Source organism: Athalia rosae, chromosome 2 (assembly GCF_917208135.1).
Source record: "Athalia rosae chromosome 2, iyAthRosa1.1, whole genome shotgun sequence".
Classification (NCBI taxonomy): Eukaryota; Metazoa; Arthropoda; class Insecta; order Hymenoptera; family Athaliidae; genus Athalia; species Athalia rosae.
This window is the reverse complement of record NC_064027.1, coordinates 20,402,709-20,418,398: the sequence shown is the minus strand read 5'-3', so window position 1 is coordinate 20,418,398 and position 15,690 is coordinate 20,402,709. Positions and strand designations below refer to the sequence as shown.

The following is a 15,690-nucleotide window of genomic DNA, read 5'->3' as shown; positions in this document are numbered from 1 at the left end:
ATCTAGGCATACGGATAACTATAATATCTAAAGTACGACGCCTTTCACAAAATCAAATCTCGCAGCAGCAGCAGCAGCAGCAGCAGCAGCAGCAGCACCACCACCGGCACTCGTTCGTTCCTCTCGCGTTATTATATCTTCGCGCATTTCTCGCTGCAAAATATAATATCGCGACGCAATATACCTTCTATACTCTTCCGATATCCATCGTATCACGTGCTATGTGGATACCCCTAATTCTGAATCGGAAGTTAAAAATCAAACGGATCAAATTCCCCTAGAGATCGATAAGAATCTCCTTTTATTTATGCTCGTAAAAGCAAAAAAAACAAAGAACGATATTCCTTTCCAAAGTTCATCATTTATTGAAACATATGTTATCTATTTTCGTTTCAACTTCTTTTTTCAAGGTCTAAAAAAACTTTCTCTATCTCTTATATCGTGTGAGTAAAAAGAATGACGTAAAAAAAATTTATTGTTATTGACGTAGTAATTTCACGGATCGAACCGATTTTTACGCATGATTTACGAGGATTTTATCTTACATGGTGCACATATACATGTATGCGGGTAATATATAGTACACGTACAATAAATACTATTTATTTATTGAGCACCGTATGCATGTGCAGATGTGCCGCCTTAGGAAGTAATTATGCACAGCAATTATTGTTCTTTAATTTTCAGTCATTACACGTCAATTATCACAGCTAGCACGGTGCGATAATATTATCACATGGTTGTTCTTTTTTTTTCTTTTTTTTTTGTTTTAATTTTAATTTAAATTTTGCCATTTCCACGTGTATTTCGTCGACGAAAACAGAGGAAAATAGAGAAGAGCGAACCATTCGAAACGAGAGAAAAACGATTTGATTTATGTTTTTTTTTGTTCTTAATCCTTCTGCAGAAAATGTATGAGAAGAATTCGAAGAATCGGATCGATAAAAATAATATGATAAAACGCAACCTAGTTGATTTCTATTTCTATTGATTTATATTATCGGAAAATTACGGAAAAATCGTTACTCCGTCCAGATATAGAAGATATCGTGAGATAGAATGGAAAACAATTTTTCTAAAAAAGCGGTATAATGGGAGAAACGAGAAGGAACTGTGAGCAAGCGAGCATACTACATGCCTATGAACGCCGAGGTATGTATATAGACCGATCCATGCATATGCTAAAAAACGCGTTTCTTGTATACGATAAAAATATACGTGACCCAAAACTACACAAGCTAGCCACCGGAGTTGTATTTTATATATACATACATGGTATATTTTAATTTTTGAAACCCATGGAAACCGATAGAGATTATATTTCCCGCCATTTTATCTCTGACTTCGTTCATTGAAAAAAAAAAAAGAAAAACAAGTGAGAGAAATAGAAAGACCACAAAAATCAACTACTTCTTATTCACTCTTCTCGTTATTTAAATATAAAGCTATACATATATATATATATATAATTTATAAATCTCGTATATGCTGCACGTATAATATATACTATACAAGTTACATTTATAAATATTATATATATGTAGAGTATAAATAAAAATTCTTCTTAAATCGCGGCTTGAGTAAATTATTATCATTACACAACGTCTGCCAGCTGTTAATAGAAAATATAACCTGACATGAGTCCATATGTATCGTTATCGTTATTATTATTATTATTATGTTTACTATATTACAGGTGTGTATAGTAGCATCGCGATTATCGTATATCGTATGCACTAATTGTGCATGTTATATAGTACGCATAGTTGGCTCAACGTACGCAAAATGATCGTGAAAATGTTACCATCTTTTCGTTTTTTAATTTTTTTTTATCCATTTATTTTTTACATTCTAACGCGTAATTGTACTCTAAGCCCGTCGAGAGGGAGGGGTAGGGCGAGATGGAAACACGAATCTGTAGTTTGATATTAGTTTCTATTCTCATCATAATTATTATTATTGCGATTATTATTGTTGTGTAATTAACGAAATGTATGGTGAACATACGGTGAATCGTATGTACATGTGTGTAAAAATATTATGTAAGAATCCACCATCATTTTCATTCAAGATCATGTTTAAAAAACCATCAATTATTTCTGATACCTTTCATGCGTTAATCTACAACTACTCCGTTGAAAAAGATAAATAAAATAAATGAATGAAAAAAGAACAAAAAAACAAGAGAAGCAGATAAATTATTATTGGTGTAATTATTATTATCGTAATGGTATAATTATTTTTTGTGTTCGAAGGAAGAAAAAAAAAACAAAACCAACTCCCAAACCTACCTCAACAACGTAATGAGAATTATCGTTATCGTTGGTCTCGTATGTTACACGGATGAATATGATATTTTCAGCAAACTTTCGATCGTTAGATTAAAAATGACAAAAAAAAATAAGAAGAATGAATAAACTAACAGAGATAAAACGAAATTCGATCCTTCATTTTCTAAATTGCTATCATCTACCTATTACCTTTTCATACGCAATTTATCGAGGGAATTTCGTTTTGTTTTTTTTTCCTGTTCTATTCGCTCATTAATTACTATTGTTATTATTTCTTTTTCACCCCTTCGTAACATAGACTGCGAACTATTCTATTCGTTAACATTATGGCTTTAAAAATTATCTGTACTTACATCGATGTGCCAATTTTTTTGGTTTTTGTACGTATTTTGTTCAATTTGTTTTTTTTTTCAATCCTTCGTTTTTGTACGGTTTTTTTAAATTTTTTATAATCCCTGCACAAGACTGAATTTCAATTTGTCTTTCAACTGCACAATTAAAATTCCTATAAGTATAGATGTATAATCGTACGTTGTATCGATCTACGATTTTACAATTCGCATTAATTATTAAAATTATTATCGTTATTAATTATAATTAGATTTATATTACGTCGATGAATCGTAGGATGTGCACGATCTGTTTTCGCTTTTTCTCTCCTTCTTTACTTTTACAGCAATTTAGTTGGTGTTGGAAATTATCTTTCAGCTGGACTCTTTACTTTTATCAAGATGATTACTGGTGTTTTTCATGCAATTAACGTCAACAAAACCGAACATGTGAATAACTCGACTATTATAGGTATACGAAAACCGAAAAAAATGTAAGGTAAAATGAAAATAACTTTGAATTTTTTATGCAATACGATCGATAATCGATATCGTTTTGACTGATCGTTCAATCTTTTTTCTTTTTTTTTTTAATTGTTACTATTTTTTCTATCGACAACATATGTATGTAAATAATATTATATATTATTGTATGGAATTATTAATAATAATAGCGATGAACAACGGTTTTTTCTTCTTTAATATCAGATCGAATAATAATGAACTTCTGCACTGTTTTAAACTAATCAAAGTTTCTATATTTCTTTGTTTTAATTTTTTTGGTGTATAATTTAGTTACTGAAACTTTAGATACAGATAAATTATACGTAATGCTTCATATTCACTTCACTTCACAAATTACATACAGAAATAGGTATGGTACAACGATACCTAAAGTAGATTGAGAATTGCAAAAAAAACGTTTCTCAAATTTAGATGAAACACGAAGAATTATTTTTGAATTTAGCTTTTCGTATTTGCAATTGAAAATTTGATGTTACTTTTTTGTTTGTTTTTGTTTTTTTTTAATTTTAATCCATCAATTTGTTTAGTTATTGAATTTCGTGAGCGATTGCCTTACTTTTACGACTGTTGATTAATGAATTATTTGTGTCGTTAAAAAATGATCGATAATCGATTCATAAGAGCGCTATTGCTGATTGGTTCGTTATTTATTTAAAAGCGACCGACGAAATGGTAAGTTTCGCTACCCAACGAGATGAAGTGAGTGTCGGTAGCACATTTGTTCAACGAACTGAAAGCTATACCTGATGCCTCACCTCCCACTTTAAACAAAAAATCCCTCTCTCTCTCTCTCTTTCTGTTGTCTACACGTTGTATACGCATATAATCTGGGTATTTACGAATACGTATGTGCATATAACACATACGCCTCCTATTTATTTATATACGTCCTCCTGTGACCAAAGCAAATTTGCTAACTTTTTTTCGAACTGTATATCACATTTAAATCGACATGGGGGATAATTTTTTTCGATCTTCGCGCGAACGAAATATTCGATTCGATTTTGATTTTGATTTTTATGCTTTCATCAATTATAATAAACACCTGCATTATTATATATCCTATACTCTTATAGTTTATAATACAGGCTTCGATTTCTTTTTTATTTTTTTTTTTCTATTTAGGCTTCGATATTAGATCCCAAATTTAAAACGATTCATCGCGAATCACGAGCCAAAACCAAACATCACATATAGGGGATGGCGGAGCAAAACGGGGTAGATGAGGAAACCGTGAGCAAAAAAAAAGTTTGAATCCAGAACGACATTTGAATCCTTTTTCCATCATTTTCAAAAAATTTTTACTAAATTTTTTGGGGCACCCCACTTTGCCCCGCGTTCCCCTATACATATACGTGGACGACACCGCAAACACGTGCTTCGAAAAAATATTATTTCTGAAAATTTCACCGCATGTATCGGTTTTTTTTCCTTCCTCTTCAAAGATGGAATGAAAATCAGTGTGCCACTTCCGTTCGTTTATTCATTTATTTATCAATTCATTTTCAAATTCTCAAATTTTTTTCGATAAGAAAATCTTGAATTATTACCGCAAATGTTTTTCCTCCTTATTTGATATTCAACGAATTTGCAATCGGTGATTTTCGGTTTTTTTTCCTGCTACACTTCGCGATTATGGAGGATAGAGGTGTAATACCCTCCGTATACATTAGGTACAATGCCCGAACGGCAGCCATTTTGTATCCACGTGCGATCATATGACGAATATGAACATACGTTCGTACACTGTATTCAAATTTCCGGAAAATTTTCACGGTTCATAGATCTTTTTATTCATGCCCATAGACCTATACGTACATATACGGTACGCCGTAGGTAAATGAAGTTATTTTTTCCGTGACTGGCGCGAATCGCCGCGACTATTAAGGTCAAGAGACAATAATTTGCGCCTCGAAATACTACGACTACTCGTACGGCTAACAAAGTTAATCGTTTGCCGAGGACGTCGTCGTTTTTCTATGTAACGAAACGTATCGTACGTGTACACATGTACAGTATATAAAGAGATATTGAAAATGTACAGGTACGTACGCATCGTACGTGAAAAGTACCACGGACACGGCTCAATTTACACACCATGGCGCGCCATCGCCTACGAGATACATTATATATAGGGTCAACAAAAATATTATTTTCTTGAAAAAAATCCCTCCTTATGTGCCGTATCATGCTTACATACTTCTTATACTCGCTACGCAAAATAATGTCGAAAGATATGAGTATATTATTTGCCGAAAAAATTATTCAATCAGTTAACGTCTATACATAGGTATGTATAACGCGTATGGGTAGATACGTGTATGTACGAGCAATCTCATTTTCGCTATATGTATGTATGCATGTACATTATGCAAATACATGTACACAACATACATGCGATATTTTTTTGAATCATTTTCAAACTATATACACGCATAGTTGTACCTATATGTTCATTTATTCACCATTATATGTATATATACATATGTAGGATAGATCCGGGTCTCGCTCACTAATTTGATGATTTATTTATCTATTTATTTATTATTATTATTTCATTTCGTTTCTTTTCTTAGAACCTGTAGACTCCGCGGCACCGGTCGTACATTTTTCAAAATGGAAACATGAATCAAAATAATTAATTAACCCCTCGATTATTCGAATCAATCGAGATCGGGCCTGACCACGGCGCGGAACAGCGGAAGTTCTGCAAAAATTAAACCAGGAGTAATCTAGGACGATGGGAAATAAATATATTCGCACTTTAGCTACGCCAATATTATAATAAAAGTCAAACGCTGTAATTTGGTGTCCGCCATCTTGATGAGAAATACCTGACAATGACGGTGTCGACCACCTATTGTCGGAAAGAAGAGTTTCCGGACCGCGCAGAAACAATTTTTTTGCGTCTCTCCTACGAAAAACTATAAGAAAATCGCAGAATCGCAAAATTACGGTGAGAGGTTTTTTTTTCTCTTCGTTTGACAAGTTTTTCTAAAATGATTTTCTGTTCTCGATACGCGATAAATTTGGTCTAATAATTTGGAAAATGATTACCAGCGTAAAATGATTATCGCCTTTCAAATCTTTGGAAAAACTGGAAGCGAAAACGTAGATTTTGGATTTTTTAAATTTTCCGAACAAACGATTGGTTATTTTGCTTTCCCCAAAATTTGACTTTCCCTTCGCGACGGCTCCGCGTATTTTCCGTAAAATACAAATGTATACGTTTAACGTAATAATCTACGCGCGGTGTTCAACAACGTCATCGTCCGGTAGACGCACGGACGGTTTTCTCGCGGTCCGGTCTACGCGGAGAGTGATTCTTTTTTTAAAAATAGGAATCATCAACCTTGAGTATAAGCGAGTCGCGTCAAGAGTCGAAAATCGGAGCAGTTCTGAAATCGCTGGAGATAAACGTATACGAGCTTTCGTATAAAACCTCTACGAAACATATGCAGTACTATCGTACCTGCGGAAGGTAAAAGAAAAATTTTCAACTTTTAATTATTACTTTTTTCCTCGAACCGCTCGCACGTTGAGTTCGACAGATTTCATTCTCTTTTCGCGAAACGCCCCCTTTTTCACTGCGGAAGAGAAACTGACAACGAGTCGGATGTGTCGTTCCTTTATTTCATTTTGAAATCTATTCAATTTACATCTGTAAAGACAGACTGGACATCAATTCAAATAAAAAAATGACTGCGATTCGTGATTTTCGAACTTTTTAGCTTTTCTTTTTCCCTCTAATGCAATTTTTATTATTCAAATACTATAAGCGATTAATTTTAAAGCTATAATGCACAATCAGCTGTTTAATTAGCATATTATATTTACGAGTGTAATGTAATTGTTATCGGCGCTGTTGCGTTCAAATGGGATGCGCGATAAACTATATGTCCGAATAATAACGTCGATCAAAAATTAGTCGATACGAACGTTGCATACGTCTACTTGAAATAATTTACAACCTACGTCAGTCTCTGCAGCGGCATCATTAATACAGTTTCACTTAATACGAATTATATTACTTTTAATTCAGTTGATTCGTTTCGATTCGATTCGTTTTTGGTTTTATTTTTTTCTGTTTTTGTTTTTGTTCTCCATTCGTCCGCGTGTTCTTCGTGTGGTTTATATCATTTTTTCTTATCTTATAATTCCCATCGGAACTGCAGCCGCCGATTTGCAACAATCACGGATGTCCAGGCGAGCGTTGAGGGCGTCGCGACGCTATACGTTCATCGTACTCTTTCCTCTATTTAAAATCGCCGAAGCTCTCTCGCCTCATCGTCTGCAGTTGCGACGCCTGCGCCGACGTTGCAACGGGTTTTTTTTTTTTCGAAAAAATTCTCAAGAGAATTTAATTTTTAAGTTTTTTTTTATTTTTCTTTATTGCTCGCGACCGATTCGTCTCGTGATTACAAAAAATTATTTGCGTGCAGTGCGTTGAACCACCTCTGAATCGATATTCTCGCGTTACAAAGCCAAAAAAATGAACAAATAAGCGAATAAAATAATTGGGACGGAAGAAAAAATCAACTCGACGTTTGGTTATTTTTCTCGCTAATATGTGCATGCAGAAGTATATTATTTATTTAACGAAAGATTGATATGAGGGAAAACAGAACCGATTTTTGTTTATTTTCATGGACTATATTATGTGTAATACATAGATATACGCACGTATAACGAAAAAAGAAATCTCCCCGTGTCGCATAAACGCAATAATATGATAATTGAAACTGAATAATTATTAATGATTTATTTTTCACGACGAAGAAAAACAGAAATCGAATACGTTGAACATGGCACGTGACGAATGTTCCCATGATAATATTGATTTTGAAATCGTTAATTAATTATTTCGCCGGGATGATGTTTCCAAAATTTTGACAAACTGTGGTTTTTTCGCTTCCGCGATTCTCATCCCTTCACCTGATTGCTGCCGCTGCCCCGCGCCATTTTGACAATAATTAATCTACGTACATCGTGATCGAAAAGTGATATGAAAGAAATTTCCTCGATAACCGTTACAACACAATAACAAAACGAAAATTGGCTCAGTTTTTTTATTTGTGCATCTCTTTGTTTTGTCAACGATGTACACAAAAGACAATATAGTTATTCGTCGGAATAAACATGAAATGGGTCGAGATAAGAAATACGCCGAAATAAAAAAATTGTATAATATACGTGCACGAGAAAGTTCGCGGGGTATCGCGCGGCGCATTTTATTTATTCTTATTTTTTAATGTGATTTTATATTTTTCGTGCGTACATGGAATGTTATATATACGTACACGATGTCATATTTTTTTTTCCACGAGACAAAGAGAATTTGTAAACGTCTTGTACACATTTTCTGAACGGCATCGTAAATAAAGAGAACGACGTGCGGGATGCATTTTTTTCTTTTTCCCCCTTTTTCGACTCTTCAATTTTTCTGCCCGGTCGAAATCTGCCTCTTCTCGCGTACATTTCTCGATTCGAAGAAAAAAGCAAAAAAAGGTCGAGAGATAATACGACATATGTACAGATGGGTGTGTTTGAAGAGTCAAAATTTTTGCTGCTGCAGTCATCGCGGATTTTATCGAAAATTTTCTTTCTCTCTTTCTCTCGCACGGCTCATATTTATCATCGAAAATAATCCTCATCCGCACGTTTTCGTGCACGCACACACACGTAATGTATTTATATTTTATAAATCGTTGCAGTTATTATTGTTTTGTCTGATTATTTACAGTAATGATTGGCACAATTTTTTACGAATCGGAGGAAGCATGTGTTCGCGTCGCTTGGGGATGTATGTGAACTGATCTCGCGCGGGTGCGCGCGCGGAATTTTTCACACCGGAGACCGCGAAATGTGCGTTACCTCCTACGCGATAATTATGTATATATTTAAAGGCCAGTTTGAACAGGTAATAATCGAGGAGACGGTGAGGCGATCGGGTTGGATTTCTCCATGTGACGAAACAGAGGAAGAAAGCAGAGAACAACAAAACTGAACTTACAGTTTTCGGGTGTTTGCCAAGTCTCGGGAAAGTTGCCCGTACGGGAACAACCAAAGCCTGCGAGCATGATCTAAGCTTTATATACAGCCCCGGCGCTTGGCGTCGAGACGCCCCACCACACGAGAAACTTTAAAGAGCATCATCATCGAGGCACGAGTGTATATCTATATGCATATATATTTATATTATATGTGTAACGGAGGCATCAAGCCATAATATCGTCGACCCTATCTCATATCTGCGGAACTCCGTGCGTGCGCTGTTGCGCCGCCATTATTATCACCACCATCATCATCATCGGCGTCGTCGTCGTCGTCGTCGTCGTCATCGTCATTCTCAAAAATTCACCGGGCATATATTCCCCGCTTCTTGGTTAACGTGTATAAATCACTTCTAGGTATCATCCTCCTCCGAGCAACGAGTTTTCATTATCTATAGTGTACATACGTATGAATGAATAAATATTACTTCACACCTTCGCACCCCAAGTGTTCTCTCTCTCTCCCTCTCTCTTTCTCTCTTTCTATTTCTCTCTCTTTCTCCATCCTCTCTCTCCGTACATTGAAAAGTTTTTTCGTCTCACAATCAAACAAATTAGGTATATCACCCGTACCGTATTACACATATACATGTATAACGTGCGTTAGACTATTTGCATACATACCGATACATATGTTTTCTAATTTCATGTACCTAATGAAAAAAGAGAGAAATTTTTTTTGTTCTTTTTTCAAATAATGATCAACCCGTAAGTGTAATCGGAATTTTCCGACTGCCGTGTTCCCAATTTTTCACCAGAAATAGAGGCTTCTAAATTTTTGGTCAATTTTACCCTGCACATATGTATATTTGTTACCCGCGGCGAAAAATATTCATTTTTGCTCTCCGCGTGTATAAGACGAGCGAAAAAGGAAAGAAGAAAAACAGCACAGAATTCGATTACTTAACGTGGAAGGGATTACGAATCACAGTAAACAAAGGAGCATATTGAGTAACGCATCGAAGATTTTGTTGAATAAAGTTTTTACGAACGACTGCAGATGCTGCAATATCAGGATGAATCGCGGCAGCGCTCCAGCCTCCCTGTTTTTTTTTTTTTTTTTTTCTACACGATTTCCATTGTTTTTTTTCCGTTTCTGATACGTTATCTCTTACTCCGAAAATTTGTCATCCTCGTACCGATGCTGTGGTCGCGATTTGATACGAATAGTGCGATACACGTGCATCAAAATTGCTGTATAATGTCTGCTAATTAGTATATTAATAATATAATCATTATTATTAACGTGATTTTCACTGCATATTTCAGATACGGTGTGCTATTATACGGTACGGATCGCTGTTTCTCATCTTTCTCGCTCTATTTATTCATGCATAAATAAATGTGTGTATATATACGTATATTTTATAGGCTGTACATATAGTATACGTGTTACGTATAGTATAGAGACGTGTCTACCTGAGCGACATGCGCTATTCGCGCTCGGTGTCTAAAAATAATTCACGTTACGTATATATGCATATACGATATCTATATAAAATGTACACCAAAACGATACGAAAAGCGAAGATCTCTAGAGACTGGGGCGAGCGCGCGATCCACCGCGAAAACGATTTCCAGTGGCCGTTATTATACATATATATATATATATATACATGGAATGGATAATTGTTGAAATGGAAATTAGAAATTTTTGATGATTTCAACACGTTAGTAATTCATTGACGGATCGAATAATTGGATGCATACGATGATGATTAGTTCGGAAAATAGAAAAACAGAAAAAAATGTTAGAAATAAGCCGAATCCCAATTCCCCTGACGGATTTACAGTGCTGTAAAAAACTAAAGAGGAATCGTATGAGATTTAAAAGCGTATTTGTTATGGAAAATTAAAAAAAAAAACTGGTAAAAAACGAATAAATAATAAAATAAAAATTACGTAATCGTTATGTATTCGATATAAAACAATTGTTTGGTTTATTTAATATGATAATCGAATTGCGGTCGTACAACTTACAACTGTATGTAAAACTATGACATTCGTGGTATGTATGGTATAAAACTAAAACCGCAAACTTGATCTCCGTATACCGAAGTATATTTTTACGTAACTTCCATACAAGTACCAAATAAAAAAAAAAGTTTTCCCGTCATTTTTTCCTTTCGTATAAATAAATGAATAAATAATTGAAAACAAAGAAGTAATACAACGAAAACAATAGGGTCTAAAATTAATTGAAATGTTTTTCGTGTACGACAGCAATTAACGTCGCAATCTTTCATTCGCCTCTTTGATCATCCGGATAAATTAGCCCATCTGCAAAAGACGTGTCTTAACAATCAACTTCTTTTGTTTCGTGCCTCTCCCCCTCCTGCGGACGCCAAACATTTTCCTTCACGTTCTAAAATTCTATCGGGTATCTTACCTTACGTTAAACGACGTGTATCGTAAAACATCATTTGGTTGAAATGAAATAACAGAAAAATCACTACGGGAGTTCCCGTAATAAACAATGTTCGTAACATCGACGATTATTTTATAATCGTTATAAAGCCTGTTCGTGTGCGTGCATTTGTACATCGTATACATGTGGTCTACATACGCGCGTACGTATACATTATGTGATTAGGCCTACGTACGAAGATCATTTTTTCTTCTCCTTCTATTCTGGGAAGGGTTGTTTAACCAATTTAATATAAATTACGTGAACCGGATTGCAGCTATATACGTAACGTGCGAACGTCTCCACGAAAAACCGAATCAACTCTTGTAGTCAAGGAAGTTAAAAAGTGACTCACTTCGCAGCTCTTATTATGTGCAGTTAGTATACATGAAGGGTTCTTACCCGCCTATAATCTCGCGTAAAATATTGACGTCGTCGATGTCTCGGTTATTTTCGGTTATCGATTCTGCAAGGAATGATCCTCATACGCATTATCTGGTTTATTAGAGTACAGCGTTATGCACTTGGCAAATACACTGAAATTTCGCCGTTGATTCGTTCGGATTTGGGGACAAAAAATCTAAATATACGTAAATATATTTTTGCATATTCCGATGTAATTTCAGCTCAGGAATCGGATTCTGCTGAACAAAATATATTGAAATGATCGAGTTGTCGCCGATTCGTCTCCGTTCCGGATAAAAGAATAGAAAAATTTCCGAGAAATCGAAAACAATTCAAAAGACTAATGGAAAATCTTTAAGCGACCTTGATACAGCGAAATATCAAGCAAATATTTGTAGGTCGCACTTTATAAGGTATAGTTATATACATATAGGTATGTACGTAAGAGCCTATAATAATTAATCATTTACAATGTGCCTGTGCGAATATGTCAAATCTAAAATGTTCTATATATTCAAAGATGAGCAAGATAATATGATAAGGATTTCGTTCTTACACCGGTAAATATCATGACTGTATTTATATTATACATAATAATCATTATAATGTTTATACATATACATATACATACAATATACATAGGCATGTGCGTATGCGGTTCGCTTCACCGTCTCATAAATCCGTTGTACAATACCGCGGAAATATCTGTACACGTATATAATTATATGTATATAGGTATATATGATATATATGTATCGCGTAAACACCTACTGGAAAAAATATATAATATTACAAAGACGTATATATGTATATCTACATGCATGTATACATAAAAATTAAAAGCCGTAATTTATTCACCCGCCAACTAGCGCGTCTCGCGCTCTTCGGTTTGATAGCGCCAGATAACCGATGATGAATATTATGTACAAGTGTACGCATATATTTACGAAAATATGTAGAGACATATAGGTATACGTATGTGTGTGGTAAAATTATATACCCACGTTAAAAGCAGAAGGAGAATCAGATGCCTAATATGCAGCAGACCAGAGTCGAATAGGTGAACATACAGGTATGTATATATGTAAAAATGTTATGTATTTGTATACATGAAATATAGCGAGAGGAACTCGTTGATATAAAATAATATACGTTGTATTAAAACCCTCAATTGCTCCATCTGATCTTCTCTATACTGAATTCATACCAATTAATATCTCCAGTATTAACAAGTTGAGCAATTTTCGTGAATTTTACAAGGTCTTACATTATACATAACACACATATATAAGTATACATCTACGTACTTGACCGTAATGCACACATGGATGATAAATTCTACCGCCATTATTATTATATAATCAAGGGAAAAATTAAAATTATACGTCTCACGTACGTAGGTACAAAATATCCTCAGGTTGTTCTATTAAAATAATGGAGTATAGAGCGGTAGATCGGAAGGACTTAACCCACAAAAACGTTCGGATCATGCTGCCAAAAGATGTTTCCTAAAGAAATATTTACTCTTTCTCACAAACTATAACACATCATCATCGTTCATGCCGTGATTAATCTACAGTAATCAATTGTAAGCCTGAAAAGGTTTAATTATCCGTAACTTACCCGAAAGCACATCGTAATTTTTTCTTTTTTTTTCTATAATTTTCATCTTTTTTTACCAACATCAATGCCTTGTAGGCCACCCAGTATATACCTAAAGGTATGAATACATATAACGATCATTTGCCTACGTGACCGCTCGTAAGTACCGCGAATGATTGTCCCTTTGTGTTTCTCAATCAACGAATCCAGCCCCGCGACGACAATATATACATATAGACTCCGCCTACCCCGTAAAAATAAAGTAGTATAGATATTTCAAAAGTATTTCGGTTGTTTCTGTTTTGGGATTTTTCTTCTCCGCGGTTCGCGCTTTTGACTCTCCAACGTTCGAAAGAAGACGAGAAAACAAAAAAACAATTAAGCGCGATAGAATAATTAGTACAGTGTAATTTGTAAGGGGCGTAAATATATTGAACAAAAAAATATACGTACATAGGTGCAGTTCAAAATGAACGTGCAAAACGTGCTCCTTTTTTTCACTTTTACACTCGATCTTTTTTCGGCCTCAAATTCTTCATAGAAGTGACAAGTACTTAGAAGTATAAAGACGAAATTCGATATTTTTGGACAAGTCTGACGACGTCGATGTTATTTGCGGTAGCGATAAACATCCGGTTGAAAGGCAAAAAAAAAAAACAATTACCTATATCGTATAGAGTGAAAAAAATTCACTGTATGCTCGACTACATATAAATGTTATATACATATATATATGCATGTATTGTACGTACGCGTCTATAATAAATACATCTCGTCGACCAGGTAGTTGTATAGAAAGTAGCGATCGGGTATGATCCCAGTTTGTATATGATTTATGTAATTTACTCGCGGTATTTTAAAAACAACGTTCGATTAGTTATAAACGAGGACGCGAATATGTGTACAAATGTAACATGGATCGAAGAATAAATTACCGATTAGAGAAAGAGAATAAATAATTGATTGCGATAAACTGATTGAAAAAAAGAGAAGAAAAATAAATCAGACAATTATATACGTGTATGTAAAATAAAATCATCGCGCGTTCAATATCTTCCCATGAGCTTTCTCCTTCCTTCCCCCGCCCTCGCCCTTGCGCGACTTATTTCAACTGTCCATCTAGATTTAAACCATGAATTAGTTGATTGCCGTCGCGGTGAAACTGCTGCACCGCCGAGCTCACGGCAAAAAAACTAAGGGGATATATATTGAAAATCTTCCAACATTCATAAAATCGTCCGATTACTCCGACGAGCTTTCGGATCACAAATTTCATTATACGTACAATATATCAAATCTATCGGACATTAACGAAACTAATGAATTTTACACAATCGACGAAACGGTAGAATGCCCACCCAATTTTTCCATACAACGTTTGAAGGAATAGAAACTAATTTTTGTTTATCGCTACTCACCTAATCATAATACCTTGCCTTGAAAGGGTAGTACTGCAGCAGGAGCTCACTCATAGAGTCGTGTTTTTGATCAGTGATTTGGTGTTTTTGTGGTGGGTTTTTTTTCTCTCGTTTTTCCCCGTATTTCTTCTCTCTTCGTAAAAGTGTCCGGCGGGTTGTATTTCGCGCTTCTGGTTTTCGTTATTTTTTTCAATATTTTCGTAAGTTATCTGGATGTATCACTTTACATATGTGTATATACAGTATGTGAGGAACTTTGTTTTTTTATGCACACGAAGCCTGCGACCTGGCCGAGCGTCGATACCGTGGTAACTAAATAACTGGGGGGTCAGTCGGTGTCCGACGTACGTCAAGAGCGTCTGTCAATCTGTTTGAAACACCTCGAGGACGTCAGACAGGGCCGCGATATCGGGCCCTTGAGAAAAAAATCTGACCGTAAAAAATGAGGATATCGTTTTGGTCTTTTTCCCGCTGGTTCAATTTTTTCTCGATATCGTCAGTTATAGAAATACAGCCTCCCTACACGGTGCTCAGAGACCCGTTCTTACTTTATCGGATGAATCACTATCAAAATTATTTATTAGATGGTATTCTTTTGTTACGGATGTGAAATAACTCCCGATGAACCGCGGACTCGAAAATACACCGCCGGGCTTTGAA

At 35.1% G+C, this 15,690-nt stretch overlaps 1 protein-coding gene and 1 long non-coding RNA gene across 4 annotated transcripts in view; one reads left to right on the top strand and one right to left on the bottom strand.

Annotated features, from left to right (window-relative positions):
* The window catches only part of LOC105689431 (synaptic vesicle glycoprotein 2B), a 29,855-nt gene extending 14,538 nt beyond the window's left edge, over nt 1-15,317 (bottom strand). The window contains exon 1 of one of the 3 annotated variants that reach the window (XM_048649838.1): nt 15,031-15,317. The gene's annotated coding sequence lies outside the window, so the exon portion shown is untranslated. Of the gene's footprint in view, nt 1-2,644; nt 3,227-9,158; nt 9,316-15,030 lie in introns of those variants that run through there. The other 2 variants (XM_012406436.4, XM_048649837.1) reach the window with 2 other exon arrangements.
* LOC125499862 lies at nt 6,494-9,636 on the top strand. The gene is made up of 2 exons (XR_007276883.1): nt 6,494-6,626; nt 9,066-9,636. It is a non-coding gene; the product is annotated as an uncharacterized LOC125499862 (long non-coding RNA).
* Nucleotides 15,318-15,690: the final 373 nt, after the last annotated feature.